The sequence below is a fragment of the Gorilla gorilla genome, chromosome 9, assembly GCF_029281585.2.
Source record: "Gorilla gorilla gorilla isolate KB3781 chromosome 9, NHGRI_mGorGor1-v2.1_pri, whole genome shotgun sequence".
Lineage (NCBI taxonomy): Eukaryota > Metazoa > Chordata > Mammalia > Primates > Hominidae > Gorilla > Gorilla gorilla.
This window is the reverse complement of record NC_073233.2, coordinates 126765743-126777343: the sequence shown is the minus strand read 5'-3', so window position 1 is coordinate 126777343 and position 11601 is coordinate 126765743. Positions and strand designations below refer to the sequence as shown.

The 11601-nt window shown below is 44.1% G+C and overlaps 2 pseudogenes; one reads left to right on the top strand and one right to left on the bottom strand.

The window, feature by feature from the left end:
• The first annotated feature begins 513 nt into the window (after positions 1-513).
• LOC101130451 (protein SETSIP-like) lies at positions 514-1613 on the top strand (annotated as a pseudogene).
• Positions 1614-10702: 9089 nt separating this feature from the next.
• LOC134759301 (cytochrome c oxidase subunit 7C, mitochondrial-like) lies at positions 10703-10945 on the bottom strand (annotated as a pseudogene).
• Positions 10946-11601: the final 656 nt, after the last annotated feature.

Here is an 11601-nt window from a genome sequence, read left to right as displayed (position 1 = left end):
TAATACAGCCGTCCAAAGTGAGTTTATTCTAGGAATGCAAGCTGGGTTTAACATTTGAAAATCAATTAATGTAATTCACCATGCTAATAGAATAAAGGAGAAAAACCATATGATTATCTCAGATGCATAAAAAACATTTAACCAAATTCAAAACCAAAATTTGTAACAATAACAACAAAAACCCCCCAAAACCCAAACTTTCACCAAGACTTTTTTGCCCACGATTCACCTTGTACCCTTACTTCCCCACTTTCTACTGTGCACCAGGGATCTCTCTCCGTGGTCAACCCTGGAGGAGTCAACACTCAACCTTAAACAAATATTTGGGGCCTGTTAGGAGCTGAGGGTACTGTCGTGAATACGCAGATGAGGTCCCTACCTTTTAGAATTTATCTTCTTGGAAATAGGCTTGATTTTATTAAGGGTTCTGGAAGGACTCCTTTCACTTTCATTCTATCCATGCCACTTTAAAAAAATCTGTGGGTGGTTTTCTGAGCTTCATTCTGTTGAGCAATGAGACTCGTGGTCTGGTTGTTGGACTTTTCTAGCAGCACGGCCCTGAAATGCCAGTCTCCACTACTGCCTCAAAAGAAGAAACCAAGTCTGCCTTGTGCTCTGAGACCAGAGAAGACATCCATCTCTCTGGGCTTGCAGAAGAAGACAGAAAAAAACCAGCAGGAAGCAATTGAACTTATTGATAAAGTACAAAATGAAATAGACTTAATGAACAAGCCAGTGAGGAGATTTTGAAGCTAGAAAAAGAAATATAGCAAACTCCGCCAACCATTTTTTCCAAAGAGATCAGAGTTGATTGCCAAAATCCCAAATTTTGGGGTAACAATATTTGTCAACCATCCACAAGTGTTTACACTGCTTGGGGAGGAGGATAAAGAGGCACTGCATTATTTGACCAGAGTTGAATTGACAGAATATGAAGATATTTATTAGGTTACAGAATAGATGTTTATTTTGATGAAAATTCTTACTATGAAAATAAAGTTCTCCAAAGAATTTCACCTGAATGAGAGTGGTGATCCATCTTCAAAGTCCACTGCAATCAAATGGAAATCTGGAGGGGATTTGATAAAGCATTCAAGTCAGACACAGAATACAGCCAGAGTGAGGAATCGGAGAGCTTTTTTACCTGGTTCACTGATCATTCTGATGCAGGTGCTGGAGAGTTAGGATCAAAGATGATATTTGGCCAAACCCATTACAGCTCTACTTGGTTCCTGATATGGATGACAAAGAAAAAGAAGAAGAAGATGATGATGAAGGGTTGGAAGATACTGACAAAGGAGAGGAGGATGAAAGAGGAGATGGCTAATAGAACACTGATGGATTCCAACCTTCCTTTTAAAAAATGTTCCCCATTTTCTGGGAACAAGTTGCGGTCTTTTTGTTTTTTCCCTCTTGTGCCCAGTCACACTGTTCCTGAGGTGTCTTTTCTTTATACCATGGGTGTTATTTTGGGGGGATGCACCTTGAGCAGAACAGAGTGGGAAAAGAGTCTCTATCCCTTTCCATCCCAAATTCATTTTTATCCCTTCCTGTCTGAACAAAAACTGTATGGAATCAACACTACCAAGCTCTGTGGGAGAAAAGAAAAACCTACTTCCTTTGCTCTGCTGGAAGCTCGGGGGTGCTAGGCCCCTATGTAGTTATGCATAGAATTCTTGCTTTTTTCCTCCTTTCTCTGTGTATTGGGCTCAGAGAGTTCACTGTGTCTCTGTGTGAATACGGACAGTTAGCATTTACCAACATGTATCCGTCTACTTTCTCTTGTTTAAAAAAAGGAAAAAAAGGGCCAGGAGAAGGGAGTTAAATGTGAATTGAGACTGGGCGCGGTGGCTCACATCTGTAATTCTGGCACTTTGGGAGGCTAAGGTGGGTGGATCACTTGAGGTCAGGAGTTTGAGACCAGCCTGGCCAAAATGGTGAAACCCTGTCTCTACGAAAAATACAAAAATTAGCCGGGCATGGTGGCAGATGTTTGTAATCCCTGCTACTCAGGAGGCTAGGGCAGGAGAATTATTTAAACCTGGGAGGTGGAGGTTGCAATGAGCCGAGATTGTGCCACTGCACTCCAGCCTGGGGAAAAGAGTGAGACTGTATCTCATTAAAAAAAAAAAAAAAAAAAAAAAGGGAGAAAAAAACCTTTAAAAAACAGGGTTATAGAAAATCAGCAAAGGGAGAATTTGAGATATTTCGGTGGGTTAAGTAGGCATTTTGACAACATGGCTTCTCCTTTGGCATATTTAATGATATTGTTTAACAGACATCGTTAAGATAACACTTTTATTTTGAGGTGGAGTTTCACTGTGTCGCCCAAGCTGGAGTGCAGTGACATGATATCGGCTCACTGCAACCTCCGCCTCTTGGGTTCAAGTGATTCTCCTGCCTCAACCTCCTGAGTAGCTGGCTGGGATTACAGGCATGCACAACCATGCCAGGCTAATTTTTGATTTTTTTGTTTGTTTGTTTTGAGACGGAGTCTCACTCTGTCGCCAGGCTAGGGTGCACTGGCACAACCTTGGCTCACTGCAACCTCCACCTCCCGGGTTCAAGCGATTCTCCCGCCTCAGCCTCCCCAGTAGCTGGGACTACAGGCGCGTGCCACGCCCAGCTAATTTTTGTATTTTTAGTAGAGATCACCAACTTGGCCAAGCTGGTCTCAAACTCCTGACCTCAGATAATCTGCCCACCTTGGCCTCCCAAAGTGCTAGGATTACAAGCGTGAGCCACGACGCCTGGCCAAGATAACACTTTTAAAATAAAGTTTTACATTTATTTATTTATTTAGAGATGGAGTCTCGCTCTGTCGCCCAGGCTGGAGTGCAGTGGTGTGATCTCAGTTCATTGCAACCTCCATCTCCTGAGTTCAAGCTATTCTTCTGCCTCAGCCTCCCGAGTAGCTGGGACTACCGGCATGTGCCACCACGCCTGGCTAATTTTTGTATTTTTAGTAGAGACTGAGTTTCACCATATTGGCCAGGCTGGTCTCAAACTCCTGACCTCATGATCCACCTGCCTCGGCCTCCCAAAATGCTGGGATTACAAGTGTGAGCCACCGTGCCTGGCCTACTTACTTATCTTTTTGATACAAGATCTTGCTCTGTCACCCAGGCTAGAGTGCAATAAGGCAATCACAGCTCACTGAAGCCTCAACCTCCCAGGCTCAATCCATCCTCCAACCTCAGCCTCCCTAGTAGCTGGGAGTACAAGTGTGCGCCACCATGCCTGGCTAATTTTTGTATTTTTTGTAGAGATGGAGTTTCACCATGTTGCCCAGGCTGATCTCAAACCCCCGAACTCAAGCCATCTGCCGGATGGGGCCTCCCAAAGGGCTGGGATTACAGCAGGTAGCCACAACCCCTGGCCCAGATGCTCAGTTTTAAACATTAAAAATGTACAAGTTGCCTTGTGGCCAGGCGCAGTGGCTCACACCTGCAATCCCAGCACTTTGGGAGGCCAAGGAGGGTGGATTAACTGAGGTCAGGAGTTTGGGACCAGCCTGGCCAACATGGCGAAATCCTGTCTCTACTAAAAATAAAAATAAAAAAAAATTGGCCAGGTGTGGTGGCGTGCACCTGCAGTCCCAGCTACTGGGGAGGCTGAGGCAGGAGAATCACTTGAACCCGGGAGGCAAAGGCTGCAGTGAGCTGAGATCATGCCACTGCACTCCAGCCAGGGCAACAGAGTGAGACTGTCTCAAAAACAAAAACAAAACAAAAATGTACAAGTTGGTTTGTTACAATAAAACTAAACATATACAAACACACAAAATAAATAAATCCATGTTTGGGGGCTGGGTGCGGTGGCTAACGCTTGTAATCCCAGCACTTTGGGAGGCCGAAGTGGGTGGATCATGAGGTCAAGAGATCGAGACCATTCTGGCCAAAATGGTGAAACCCCCATCTCTACTAAAAATATAAAAATTAGCTGGGCGTGGTGGCACATGCCTGTAGTCCCAGCTACTTGGGAGGCTGAGGCAGGAGAATCGCTTGAACCTGGGAGGCAGAGGTTGCAGTAAGTCGGGATCATGCCACTGGACTCCATCCTGGGGGACAGAGTGAGACTCCATCTCAAAAAAAAAAAAAAAATCCATGTGTACTTGTCTCCAAAACTTTTCTTCCCTCACCCAATTCTCCATAATTTCTCATAAATTAGTTTAAATAATTACTACACCTACAAGTTCTTTCAGTGCCCTAGGAGGTAATTTATCTGGGCCCAAGAGTCTTGAACTCCTTGAAATACACAGAGGCTCACTTACTATCTTTCCCACACTTTGGGCTTCAGTTTACATTTAACTCCTTTCTCCTGTCTCCATGTGCCCAAGCACTAGATTAATATCTTATCTACTTGCTCTAAACTATGAAATCCAGCTTCATTGAAGTAGAATTCACATATTATTTAAATTTTTTTTTTTTTTTTTTTTTTCTGAGACAGCATCTCACTCTGTCTCCCAGGCTGGAGTGCAGTGATACGGTCAAAGCTCACTGCAGCCTCAATCACCTGGGCTCAAGCAATCCTCCTGCCTCCTTCCAAGTAGCTGGGACTACAGATGCATACACTATCATGCACAGCTAATCTTGTTTTTTTAGTAGAGATGGGGTCTCACTACGTTGCCTAGGCTGGTCTCAAACTCCTGGGCTCAAGTGATTCTCCCACCTCAGCCTCCCCAACTGCTGGGCTTACAGGCATGAGACTCTGTGCCTGGTTATCACATATCATTTAAAGAATACACATATTTGGCTGGGCGCGGTGGCTCATGCCTGTAATCCCAGCACGTTGGGAGGCCGAGGCAGGTGGATCACGAGGTCAGGAGACCAAGACCATCCTGGCTAACATGGTGAAACCCTGTCTCTACTAAAAATACAAAAAATTAGCCGGGCGTGGTGGCGGGTGCCTGTAGTCCCAGCTACTCAGGAGGCTGAGGCAGGAGAATGGCGTGAACCCGGGAGGCGGAGCTTGCAGTGAGCCGAGATCTCACCACTGCACTCCAGCCTGAGCGACAGAGTGAGACTCCGTCTAAAGAAAAAAAAAAGAATACACATATTCAAGCGTACAATTCAATCTTTTTTTTTTTTGAGACAGAGTCTTGCTTGTTGCCCAGACTGGAGCACAATGGCGTGATCACAGCTCACTGAAACCTCCGCCTCCCAGATTCAAGTGATTCTCCCACCTCAGCCTCCCAGGTAGCTGGGACTACAGGCACCCACCATCATGCCCGGCTAATTTTTGTGTTTTTAGTAGAGACGGGGTTTCACCATGTTGGCCAGGCTGGTCTCCAACTCCTGACCTCGTGATCCGTCCCCCTCGGCCTCCCAACGTGCTGGGATTACAGGCAGAAGCCACTGCGTCTGGCCTCATTTGTTATTTTTTAACAGCTTTATTGAGACGTAGTTTACATATCATGCAATGCACCCATTTAAAGTACACATACAGGCTGGGTGTGGTGGCGCATGCCTATAATCCCAGCACTTTGAGAGGCGGAAGTGGGGCAATCACTTGAGCCCTGGAGTTGGAGACCAGACTCTGCAACACAGAGAGACCTCATTTCTTAACAAAATTAGCCAGGTATGGTGGCGCGTGCCTGTGTCTCAGCTACTTGGGAGGCTGAGGTGGGAGCACCCCCTGGGTCCAGGAGGTTGAAGCTTCAGTGAGTTGTGATGGTACCACTGCACTCCAGCCTGTATGTGCCTGGGTGACAAAGTGAGACCCTGTCACAAAACAAAACAAAATAAAGCAAAAACAAAACAAAACAACAAACAAACAAGAAAACCCCAAACAACCCAAGGTGGGGTACACACAAAACGGGTTTTTAGTTTATTTACAGAGCTGTGCAACCACCGAAGCAGGCAGATCACTTGAGCCCAGAAGTTTGAGACCAGCCTGGGCAACATGATGAAACATTGTCTCTACCAAAAAAATCACTACAATTAATTTTAGGATATTTTCCTCACCCCAGAAAGGAGCCCTATACTCATTAGCAGTCACTTTCCATTTCTACCCGTGTTGAGCTCCTGACTTCCAGAACTGTAAGATAATAAAGTGGTATTGGGTTAAGCCACTACATTTGCTACGGCAGCAATATTTATATATCTTCTTTGCAGAAATTTCTATTCAAATCTTTCCCCATGTTTTTTTCTTTCTTTTCTTTCTTTCTTTTTTTTTTTTTTTTGAGACGGAGTTTCGCTCTTGTTGATCAGGCTGGAGTGGAATGGTGATCTCGGATCACCACAACCTCTGCCTCCTGGGTTCAAACGACTCTCCTACCTCAGCCTCCCAACTAGCTGGGATTACGGGCATGTGCCACCACGCCCAGCTAATTTTGTAGCTTTAGTAGAGATAGGGTTTCACCATGTTGGTCAGGGTGGTCTCAAACTCCCAACCTCAGGTGATCCACCCGCCTTGGCCTCCCAAAGGGCTGGGATTACAGGCCTGAGTCACTGAGACCGGACTTTTGCCCATTTTTCAATTGGATTATTTATCTTTTTATTGTTGAGTTGTTAGAGCTCTTTATTTATTTTGGATACAAGTCCCTTATCAGATATATGATTTGCAAATATTTTCTCACATTCTGTGAGTTTTTTCACTTTCTTGATTCTGTCTTTTGAAGCACAAAAGTATTTAATTTTGATGATGTCCAATTTATTTTTGTTGTTGTTTGGGTTTTTGGTGTCATATCTAAGAAGACTTTCTCTGACTTAAGATCATAAAGATTTACTCTCGTTTTCTTCTAAAAATTTCATAGTTTTAGCTTTTACATTTAGGTCTATAATCCACTTTAGTTAGTTTTTGTATGTGGTGTAAAGAAGGGGTCCAACTTTCTTCTTTTGCATGTAGATATCCAGTTGTCCCAGCACAATTTATTGAAAAGATGATTTTTTTCCTCACTGAATTGTCTTAGCACCCTTTTTGAAAATCAATTGACCATAAAGCTAACAGTTTATTTCTGAACTTTCTGGTCTGTTCCATACAGTACCATACAGACTTGATTACTGTAGCTGCTCATGATTTTTCAATAAAATTTAAAACATTTTTAAAAATTTTGCCGGGCATGGTGGCTCATGCCTATAATCTCAGTACTTTGGGAGGTTGAGGTGGGAAGATCATTTGAGGTCAGGAGTTCAAGACCAGCCCGACCAACATGGGGAAACCTCCTCTCTACTAAAAGTACAAAAATTACCTGAGCGCAGTGGTGTGCGCCTGTAATCCCAGCTACTAGGGAGGCTGAGGCAGGAGAACTGTTTGAGCCCCAGGAGGCAGAGTTTGCAGTGAGCCGAGATTGTGCCACTGCACTCCAGCCTGGGCGACAAAGCGAGACTCTGTCTCACAGATAAATAAATAATTTAAATTTTTTGTAGAGACAGAGTCTCACTATGCTACCCAGGCCCGTTTCAAACTCCTGAGCTCAAGCAATCCTCCTGCCTCGACCTCCTAAAATGCTGAGATTATAGGCATGAGCCACTGCGTCCTGCCTAAATACAATTTTTATTCTAAAGACAGTATATTATTATTACAGATAAATAAGAGGAAAAGGGAAGAAGAAAAAAATTACCAATTATTTCAAGACAACCATTGTTAATGAATTAATATGTTTTATCCCTTTCTTGTTTCTATGTTTTATTTTTTAACATAACTGAGATTAGAATGTACAGTCAGCTCTTTGTGAGTTCTGCATCCTGGGATTCAACCAACTACAGATTGAAAATATTTGAAAAAGGAAAGGAAGGCTGCATTTGTACTGAACATGCACAGGTTTTTTTGTCCTGTTATTATTTCCTAAACAATACAGTAAAACTACTATTCACACAGCATTTACATTGCATTAGGTATTATAAGTAACCTAGAGATGATTTAAAGTATATGGGAAGATGTGAGTAGGTTCCATGCAAATACTACATTATTTTATATTAGGAACTTGTGGCCAGGCACGGTGGCTCACGCCTGTAATCCCAGCACTTTGGAAGGCCAAGGCGTGGGGATCACCTGAGGTCAGCAGTTTGAGACCATCCTGGCCAACATGGTGAAACCCATCTCTACCAAAAATACAAAAATTAGCTGGGTGTGGTGGTACATGCCTGTAATCCCAGCTACTCAGGAGGCTGAAGCAGGAGAATCACTTGAACCCAGGAGGCAGAGGTTGCAGTGAGCCGAGATCGTGCCACTGCACTCCAGCCTGGGTGACAAGAGTGAAACTCTGTCTCAAAAAAAAAAACAAACAAAAAAAAACAACATAAAAAGAAGGAACTTGTGCATTGTGGATTTTGGTATCTGTGGGGACAGGGGGAGTCCTAGAATCAATCTTCCACAGATACTGAGGGATGACTGCAAATACGATTTTGTATTTTGCACCTTTTAATTAACATTGTAATAGGCCAGGCGCGGTGGCCCACAACACTTTGGGAGACCCAGGTGGGTGGATCACATGAGGCCAGGAGTTCGAGACCAGCTTGGCTAACATGGCAAAAACCCATCTCTACTAAAAATATTAAAAAATTAGCTGGGTGTGCTGGCACACACCTGTAATCCCAGTAGGGAGGCTGAGGCACAAGAATCGTTTGAACCAGGGAGGCCAAGATTGCACCACTGCACCCCAGCCTGGATTGTAAAAAAGCATTTTCTCGTGGTACTAGAAAACTTAACAAAGCATCTTTTTTTTTTTTTTTTTTTGAGGTGCAGTCTCGCTCTGTCACCAGGCTGGAGTACAGTGGCGCGATCTCGGCTCACTGCAAGCTCCACCTCCCGGGTTCACGCCATTCTCCTGCCTCAGCCTCCCGAGTAGCTGGGACTATAGGCACCCGCCACCACACCTGGCTAATTTTTTTTTATTTTTAGTAGAGATGGGGTTTCACCATGTTAGCCAGGATGGTCTCAATCTCCTGACCTCGTGATCTGCCCGCCTCAGCCTCCCAAAGTGCTGGGATTACAGGTGTGAGCCACCGCGCCCGGCCCACAAAGCATCTTTCCCAACGGTTGCATTAGTGTTCTACTGTGAGAATATATTATCATTTATTTAACCAGTCTCATATTTTTTGATACTTAAGTTATTCCCATTTTTTCTTCTAAATAACACTGCATCATTGTGAATCAATTTGTGTTATGTTTTGGATAACTTTCTTAGGATAATTTAACAGGAATATGATTGATATGCATCAACAGATGGTTTCCCTAAAAGTGGCATCAATTTAGCCCACCACTAGCAGGGCATAAAGACAGCCACCACACTGCATGCTTGCCAATACTGGGTATTTTCTCATCACCCCCAACCCTTTTTTTTTTTTTTTTTTGAGATGGAGTCTTGCTCTGTTGCCCAGGCTGGAGCACAGTGGCGCAATCTCGGCTCACTGCAAACTTCGCCTCCCAGGTTCATGCAATTCTCTGCCTCAGCCTCCCAAGTAGCTGGGATTACAGGTGCCTGCCACCATGCCCAGCTAATTTTTTGTATTTTTAGTAGAGACGGAGTTTCACCATGTTGGCCAGGCTGATCTCGAACTCCTGACCTCATGATCCACCCGCCTTGGCCTCCCAAAGTGCTGGAATTATAGGCATGAGCCACTGCGCCAGGCCACACATTTTTAACTTTTGCAAATTTTATAGATGAAACGGTACCTGGTTCTTAAAATTTGCATTTCTTTTGTTATTAGTGAAGTTGAACATTTTCCCACGTGTCTTTTAGCCCAATATATTTCCTCTTTTGTGAACTGTTCAGCTTCATTTATCTTTCAGCTGGGTCCTTGATCAATTTTGACTACTTTCCTTGGACCCTACCTTTCCTATCACTTCCCAACTCTTAACACATGGGAGTAATTCACTCAGAACATAAAGAAAGGCGCTTTCTCAATAATGAGAATATTTACAAATACATAGACATCTGAAAAGGGACTTTTCTTCAGAAAGCGTAGAGATGAACAAATGGGGTCAGAGGAGATCTACCACCTCTGACAGGAATATTAGCCCTCTCTGACCTGCTCCAACAGCCAGAAAAGTTGACAAATGCAGCCCTTCCTGGGCAAAGCACTTGAGAATTTCTGTATTTAAAAATCTCCAATTCTGGCTGGGCACGGTGGCTCACACCTGTAATCCCAGCACTTTGGGAGACCAAGACAGGAAGATTACTTGTGTCCAGGAATTCAAGACCAGTCTGGACAACATGGCAAAGCCCTGTCTCTACAAAATATAAAAATATTAGCCGAGCATAGTGGTGCATACCTGTGGTCCCAGCTACTCAGGAGGCTGAGGTAGGAGGATCGCTTGAGCCCAGGAGGTTGATGCTACAGTGAGCTGTGACTGTGCCACAGCACTCAGTCTGGGCAGCAGTGAGACCTTGTCTCACACACACACACACACACACACACACACCCACACACACACATGCAAAAAACCCCTCTGAGTTCAAGTTCCCCATGTCTTACATATAATCTTGAATATCAGCTCCTCAGGATGATGATAAAGATCTAAGTGGTCTTGTATTTGGAAAAGACAAGAGAAGGAGGGGCCACTGTAAATGGGGAATGAGAAGCCATTATCTATTTATGTCCAAGGCTAAATTGATTGACTGATTTTTCATGTCATGAGTTTATTCACAAACATATCTAGTATGCTACATGAGTTCAAGAGTTTGATCCATTTTTCAAAGGGATTGCATCTCTTGAAACACTCTTCATGTCTGTTCAATGGATAAACTAAAACATTCTTATTTCTTAAGCAGTTGGTGTTTTACTCTAAAGAAGGGTGCCGCAGATCCCGATCCCAGTACAAAGTCATCGTAATTAGTAACTGCCACGTGTTTTTCATTGAAAATGGCAAATTCTTCCCTGGGCCCTCTGCATAGTGGCTCCTGCAGACCACAGATGTTGTCAACCATCTAATGCTCTGTCCCCACATGGAGCTCTTGGAAGCTCCACAAAAGTTGTACAGACCCAAGCCAGAAGCAATGGCGGCACCATACCCACTTGTTCATACCAAGTCCTCCTTTGCTCAGGACCTTGTTCCCCTGTGTCTGAAAGAGTAAATGTAAACGGTATTAACACAGGTATGGGGTAGATATGAACAAGGACTAGCCAACTTTCAGGAGTTTGAACTTCTGCACAGACAATTGTAAAGATCTATGTAGGACTCCTCAGTTATTTTGTATGAAGAAATTGATAATTCCTTGATAATTGATAATGCCTTTTTTTTTTTTTTTTGAGATGGAGTCCCACTCTGTTGCCCAGGCTGGAGGGCAGTGGCACGATCTCGGCTCCCTGCAACCTCTGCCTCCTGGGTTCAAGCAATTCTCCTGCCTCAGCCTCCCGAGTAGCTGGGAATACAGGTGCGTGCCACCACACCCAGCTAATTTTTTGTATTTTTAGTAGAGACGGAGTTTCACCACGTTGGCCAGGCTGGTCTTGAACTCCTAACCTTGGATGATTCACCTGCCTCAGCCTCCTAAAGGGCTGGGATTACAGGCATGAGCCACTGAGCCTGGCCAATATCCTCTATCTTTAATAAGCATGTCCAAGCAAGAATGGGATAGCTAACTAATCTGAATTCCAGCCAGTCCATGGAAGGTGATGTAAGGTGAAAAAGTATGATTTCACAGGGCCAGGCATC